Below are 6,774 nucleotides of genomic sequence, written 5' to 3' on the forward strand. Positions count from 1 at the left end.
AGCTCTTTACTTCTCTCTAAAATAGATTTATAAAGGCTAAACTAACAGAGCAATGGCTATCAGTATGGAGGTGGTGGTGTATGAGGCACCCAAAAAGTTACTTAAAATTGCCGTAAGCATTTGCAGAAGTTCTGAGAAAAAAGACTGAAAAATAAATACAGCAGAAAGAGAAGGTATGCTTTGGGATATCATATTGAATCTTACAGTGATGTGTTACATTATTTCCAAAATTGAACATGTATCAAATTTTTTAGGCACAGAAGAAAGACATCAGCAAATAAAAAGTTGTATTGCAGAAAATGCAAAGGAATAATGTTTTTAAGTACGATAATAAATAACTGGAATTCAGTTTTATGGATGTGGATACCAGAACAATGGAAAGACGTGATAATTGCTTTCAGTTCCAGATTCATGCCAGTCTGAATTTTTTGCATTGGCTACTATTAAAATCAAATGTAACATGGGCCATGAAGAATAGCATTTGTCATTGAATTTATATTTTTAAGATTTTAATTTGTTAGGTGGCATTTAATGACAACCAGAATAACCGTTATACAGAGGGAAAGGTTATGCAGAATAAAAGTTAGGGTGTTATTTCTAATTGTGTGTTGGCATAAGTATAATACATATTTGGATATGTATTTTCAATGCATGTATTTACTAAGACGATGAATGTTAGGCAGTGTGATCTTTTAAGTCTTAAGGCTCCAGTCTTAAAGCATGGTGTGGGTAGTGTTTCAAACAAGAAATGATTATAAAGAAGAGCATGAATCTGCTTATATCTGTTTTACAAAAAAGAAAATGTGAAAAATTCTTCAATTAGAGGGTTGGGGAGGAAAGAATCATGAGAGAAATTTAAGGGGATAGAGATAGGAGAAACAAAATAAATCATTTGAGCTGAATGTTCGTGGGGATACATTTCTGAGCACAATCTTTGAATTTTACCAACATTAAGTATTTATGATGTAAAGTTCTTATTTGGCACTATGAGAGTTAGGTACAGAGTTAAAGCACAGTCCTTTCCTCAAAGGGTTACAGTCTAGTAGGACAGAAGAAAGAAGAAATGTACACAAAAACTATAATGCGGAATAGAATACGTTGATCACTCAATCATTAAACATTTTTTAAACTCTTACCACATGCCAGGTACTATGCTAAGCACTGGCAATACAAAAAGAGGCAAAAGACAGCTCCTGCCCTCAAGAAGCTTACAGTCTAATGGAGGAGACAACATGCAAACAAACAAATGAATAAAGAGGAAGCTATATACAAGATAAATAGGAAATAATCAATAGAGGGAAGGCCCTGGAATTGAAGAATTTGGAAGGCTTCCTGTAATGTACAAGGTGGGGATTTTAGTTGGAACTTAAAGAAAGCCAGTAAGGTCAGTTGTCTGAGTAAAGGAGGGAAGAGTGTTCCAGGCATGGAGGACAGATAGAAAACCCAGAGATGAGAGATGGGGTGTCTTATTCATGGAACAGTCAGGAGGCCAGTGTCAGTGGATACAGGAAGATGTTTCAGGGAGTAAGGTGTAAGAAGGCTGGAAAGAAAGATACGAGGGGACTAGGGTAGGAAGGACTTTGAATGCCAACCAGAGCATTTTCTACTTGCTCCTAGAGGTAATAGGAAGTCACTGGAGTTTACTGAGTAGGGGATTGACGTGGTTGGACCTGAGCTTTAGAAAGATTACTTTAGTGGCTGAATGGAGAATGGTTTGGAACAGGAAAAGACCTGAGCCAGGCAGACCCATCATCAGGCTATTGCAATAATCCAGGCATAAGGTGATGAGGACCTGCACTAGAGTGGTGGCAGTGTCAGAGGAGAGAGGGGAACATAGTTGAGAGGTGTTGCAAAGGTGATATAGATTGGCCTTGGGACCCCTTGGCTATGGAGGTGGGGTATAGTGAAGCATCTAAGATTGTGAGCCTGAGGGACTGGGAGGAATTGTATTGCCCTCTACAGTAATAGGGAAAGTTTAGGATAATGAGTTCTGTTTTAGATATGTTGAGCCTAAGATGTCTTCTGGACATGCATTTTGAGATGTCTGAAAGGCAGTTGGAGATGTGAGAGTGGAGATCAGAGAGACTGGGGCAGGATAGATAGACTTGAGAATCATCAGCATAGAGATGGTAATTAAATCCATGGGAGCTGATGAAATCACCAAGTGAAGAAGAGAAGAAGGCTCAGGACAGAACCCTGAGACCTACCTATGGTTAGTGGGCTAAGGGAAGTCTAGGGAAAGATAGATCATTTTTGACTAGGGGAAGGTAGAGATTAGGGAAGACTTTTAGGAGCTGGTGGCATTTGAACTAGGTCTTGTAGGATAGTTGGTATAGCTCCCATTTATTTGAGACTGATCTAGTGAAGGAATGATATAGTAGAAGAGAAAACTACCATGTTTATAAGATACTCTGAGGCTATTTTAAAGGAGTCGCTCTATCTGTGGATTAAGAGGCCAAGGTGAATCTTGTAACAAAAAAAAAATATAGGGCAGGCTTCTAAAGTAAAACCTCATCCGAATAAGTGGTGCCTTCTCAAGAGAAAGTTTCTGGAAGGTGCCTGGACCTCTAAGGTTTTTAGGTTGGTAATCTTATTTCCTAAGGATATGGGCCTCAAATTCACAAGGCAAATAATTATCATCCTTCAGTGGTTAAATGTAATACTGCAAAGCTAGAGTTTAAACTCAGTTGTGTAAATTTTCACAGAAAAAGGCTAGAAAAGCATTTGTTATATTAAAAAAAAATTAAATCATGTTCCTTTTTGTGCCTAATTTTGTTTTCATGTATCTTACATTTCAAAATCATTATTATGGTTATAGGACTTCCAAAGCTGGAAACTGTCTGTATATCTCTGTGTACCTAAGAGTCTTTGCCTGTCACCTCCAGCTAGAATTTTTAGTAGACTTTTATACTACCCAAATTCTCTCAAAAATGAACAAAAATATTACTCTATGGTACCATCTTTCATTACAGTCTTATGAGTCCAATGCCTCATTATAGTAAGGAGGTACATCTGGGTTCTGGAAGGCAGTGTCAGTGGACAAGTGCAAGCTCTAGTAGGTCCTACCAAATTCTAAAGATTTTATTTTGGCCCAAGAAAAGAGTATCTGTTATCAGAGTACAGGCATCATGCCAAGTACATAGTAGGTGTTTGATAAATATTTGTTTACTTAAATTGAATTATCAAAAGGTTGTGTACCAGGTAGTGGTTTTTAAAATTTTGGTTTTTGGCCATGACAACTCAGGAAAATCATCTACCTTTTTAAGGTGTGGAGGCATTGGATGTTGCTGTTTTCATCCAGACTAATTGCTGGGGCTTCTCCACTCCCTCCTCCTCTGTAGGATCCGATACGTCTCCTACTGGCCTACAACCTACATCCTCAGAATCACTCCTCTAGGAACAGTACTCAGAGGTAGGAAGATATTGGTATGGCTGCCTCTTATGGACTTTTCTTGGGATCCTAGGGATCAGGGTCCTTCTAACCTTTGCTCTTCCTCAGGGAGTTCTCTGAGAAGATGACACACAAGAACTGGAATAAGAAGGTCCCCTTTGTACTATTTAATTGCTTAGAAAGATCTTTGGAAAGTTAAAACCTTATCACTTGATTAATGTTTTCAGGAGCCCTGGTTGGGACTGTTTTTCTATCATATCTTCAAGACCCATCTCCATTGGCTTCACCTTGTTTGGAGGGAACCTCTCCCTTGGTCTAGATAGCAAGCCACTTCCCATTATTCTCATTTTAAACTTGTGGAAAAAGAAGCACAACAGGAAACAACCTCAGGGAGGAAGCAGAGAAACAAAAAGGTAGCCAGACTGAGGATCGGATGAACAGGAGACTGATTCTAAGCAAGTTTCCCTCCCATCCCCACCCCCTGAGATCAAACTAGAAACCAATCTAACCTGAAGATTAATGAGACACTTCACATTCTTCACATTGTTCTTCTAGAAGGAATGATTCAGGTGCTACACTATTTGATCACTACAATACTTCATGTCTTCTAGACATGAAGGAAATGGCAGAAAACAGTCACTATTTCATTAGAATTTGGAGCTTAAGAAGTAGGATCTTCCTAGACTTTCCTTGCTTTTGAGCTCTCACCAGGGTACATCGAATTCAAAGTCTTCCATAATTTAAGAAATCACAAGAGGGAATTGCATGTCTTGGATACTGTAAACTCACATGTCAAATAAGGACACTGATTTACTCTTATTAAACAAAAAAATGCCTTCTATAATTTCTCTAAAGTAAATTTTATACCTAAATCATGGGGTGGAGGACTGGAAAGAGAGAATGCCTTAAGTCAAAATGAGACCTACCGAGTAAAAAAAGAATCAAGTCTTACCCTCTCTTTTAACCTCTGATAGGTGAGTTTTTATCTTATCTTGCCAAAAACCAGGATTCCAGAGTCTCTTACAGGCTACCTCCAAATCTTGCCATGTATTCACCCCTACCCTGCCTCTATACACATACCTTTCTAGCTCCCCTTCACATGTTATCTTTCCCTATAGAAATTAAACTCTTTTTTTTTTTTGGTTGGGCAATGGGGGTTAAGTGACTTGCCCAGGGTCACACAGCTAGTAAGTGTTATGTGTCTGAGGCTGAATTTGAACTCAGGTCCTTCTGAATCCAGGGCCCGATGCTCTATCTACTGCACCTAGCTGCTCGGGAAATTAAACTCTCCCTGAGGAAAAGGACTGCTCTTCTGGTCTTTATTTGTAGTCCCAGTGCTTAGCATATGCCCAGTACTTAGTAAGAGCTGGATAAATGCTTTTATCTTCTTAATCCCTTCCACGGCTGCTCTTTTTTTTTTAATTCCCTTAAAACTTTCTTATCTTTAACCCAGGATATACACTCCTAGGGAATCCACATCTATACCCAACTCTGCTACCTTTGTAACTAAGTCTTGACAAATATTTGGCTAGTTCGTGAAGGACAGGGGACAAACAGTACTAAGAACTAGAGACCTCACTTTGTATTTTCAGCATAAACTTTCACAATGTAAGCCAACTCTACCTGCCAGGTAGGGAAGACTGTGTATATAGGGAGCCTTTCATTTCCAAACTGCCTAACAGCCACCTAGCTCTCCCAACTGATCTTTATCTAGTTTTTTCAGGTCCTGGGGAAACAGCCAGCTAGCTCCCCAGGGCTGGTCTTAGTCAATTCAGGATATCTAGGTAGGTTTAGCCACAGGAATTCTTATACAGAGGAAGTCACAAAGGAGAAAACTTTCTGTTGTATCATTTATGAGGCTCATGTATCCCAACACAGGCTGGACATTTACAACAAAATCAGACAGTTGTAATGGACTTCAGGTCTTCTATCTGGTCCAACCCATACCTGACCAAGAAGGCCCACCACACTGTCACTGACAGTTGGGCATCCAGCCACAGCTGGGAGATCTGCCCTGAGGGAATCTACTAGCTTCCAAGGCAGTCCATTCAATTTGTGGACACTTATAATTGTTGGTATTTTTCCCCTCATATCAAGCCTAAAATTGTTTCTCTTCCACTTCAGTCTTTTCCTTTCAGTTCTGTCATCTGAGTCCAAGCAAAAAAAGTCTAATTCCTGTTCCCACATGACAGCCCTTTAGGTCCTCAAAGATAGTACAGATTCTTAGAAGAACTGCGGTAAGGAGTGTCATTTTGGTATAGTGACTAGAGAAATGCCTTTAACATCATAGAGGCACTACAAATATTTGTTAAAATGAACTGTCACCCTGATGTCTTCTCCAAGCTCTGTTAACTAGTCCTCACGTGGCATGGTCTCTAGTCTTACCGTTCTGATCACCCTCTTCTGGTTGGGTTCCAGCTTGTCCAGGCCCTTTCTAAAATGTGGCTCTCAGAACTGAACACCATCCTCAACATGTTGTTCAGTCATCTGGGGTTTTCTTGGTAAAGATTCTGGAATGGTTTGCCATTTCCTTTTCCAGCTCATTTTACAGATGAGGAAACTGAGGCAAATAGGGATAAGTGACTTGCCCAGGGTGACACAGTGTCTGAGTTTAGGTCTTCCTGACTCTAGGCCTAGCACTCTATCCACTGTACCACTGAGCTACTTCTAAATGTAACCAAATACAAAAGGAAACTGTCACCTCCCCATATCCTGAATACTATAGTGGCTTGTTTGCCATGTCTCCTGACTCAATGAGCTTGCATTTGCTGAAGTCTCCAGATCTTTTTTCACAGAAACTATCGTCTAGCCATAGCCCAAGGCCTGTATCTGTTAATTTCTGAATCCATCTTTACATCTGTAGCTATTAAATTTTATCTCATGAGATGGAATTAGCTCATTACTCTTATCTATCTAGATCTTCTGGGATCTTGCTTCTGTTTTCCAATCTTTAAAAAAAAAAAGATCTAAACTTAAATGCTCCCCAAAAAGACCATTTTAATACACACAGAAAAGAGGATCCTATATGAAACCTTGAATCTTTATTCCATACTGCTTTTAAAAAACATGTAATAAATTCTGTTACTTTCAAAACTTTCCTGCTTGTCTATGCTTCTGGTTTTTTTTTTCTGTGCATTAAGAAAAATACATTAGTGGTCTTTTTTTTCCCCATTTTTCCATTTTTTCCCCCATTTTGTATGTATCCTAACTATCCTTCCCAGCTTTAGTTCCATGTCATCTGACAAAGATGTCACCTAGTAACTAATTCACTAATAACATCATCATATAACTGACATTTTTTCATCTGGTCTGAAAAGCTAACAAGAGACTACCAAATGTTTTGCTGAAATCGAAGTAGAACTTTCTTTTCCAGGCCGCCTTCA

The 6,774-nt window shown here is 39.1% G+C and overlaps 1 protein-coding gene across 3 annotated transcripts in view; it reads right to left on the minus strand.

The window, feature by feature from the left end:
- Positions 1-6,774, minus strand: part of ZSCAN10 (zinc finger and SCAN domain containing 10) — a 128,926-nt gene that overhangs the window by 41,859 nt on the left and 80,293 nt on the right. The window lies entirely within an intron of this gene.

The sequence above is a fragment of the Phascolarctos cinereus genome, unplaced genomic scaffold, assembly GCF_003287225.1.
Source record: "Phascolarctos cinereus isolate Bilbo 61053 unplaced genomic scaffold, phaCin_HiC Scaffold_4;HRSCAF=312, whole genome shotgun sequence".
NCBI classification, from domain to species: Eukaryota; Metazoa; Chordata; class Mammalia; order Diprotodontia; family Phascolarctidae; genus Phascolarctos; species Phascolarctos cinereus.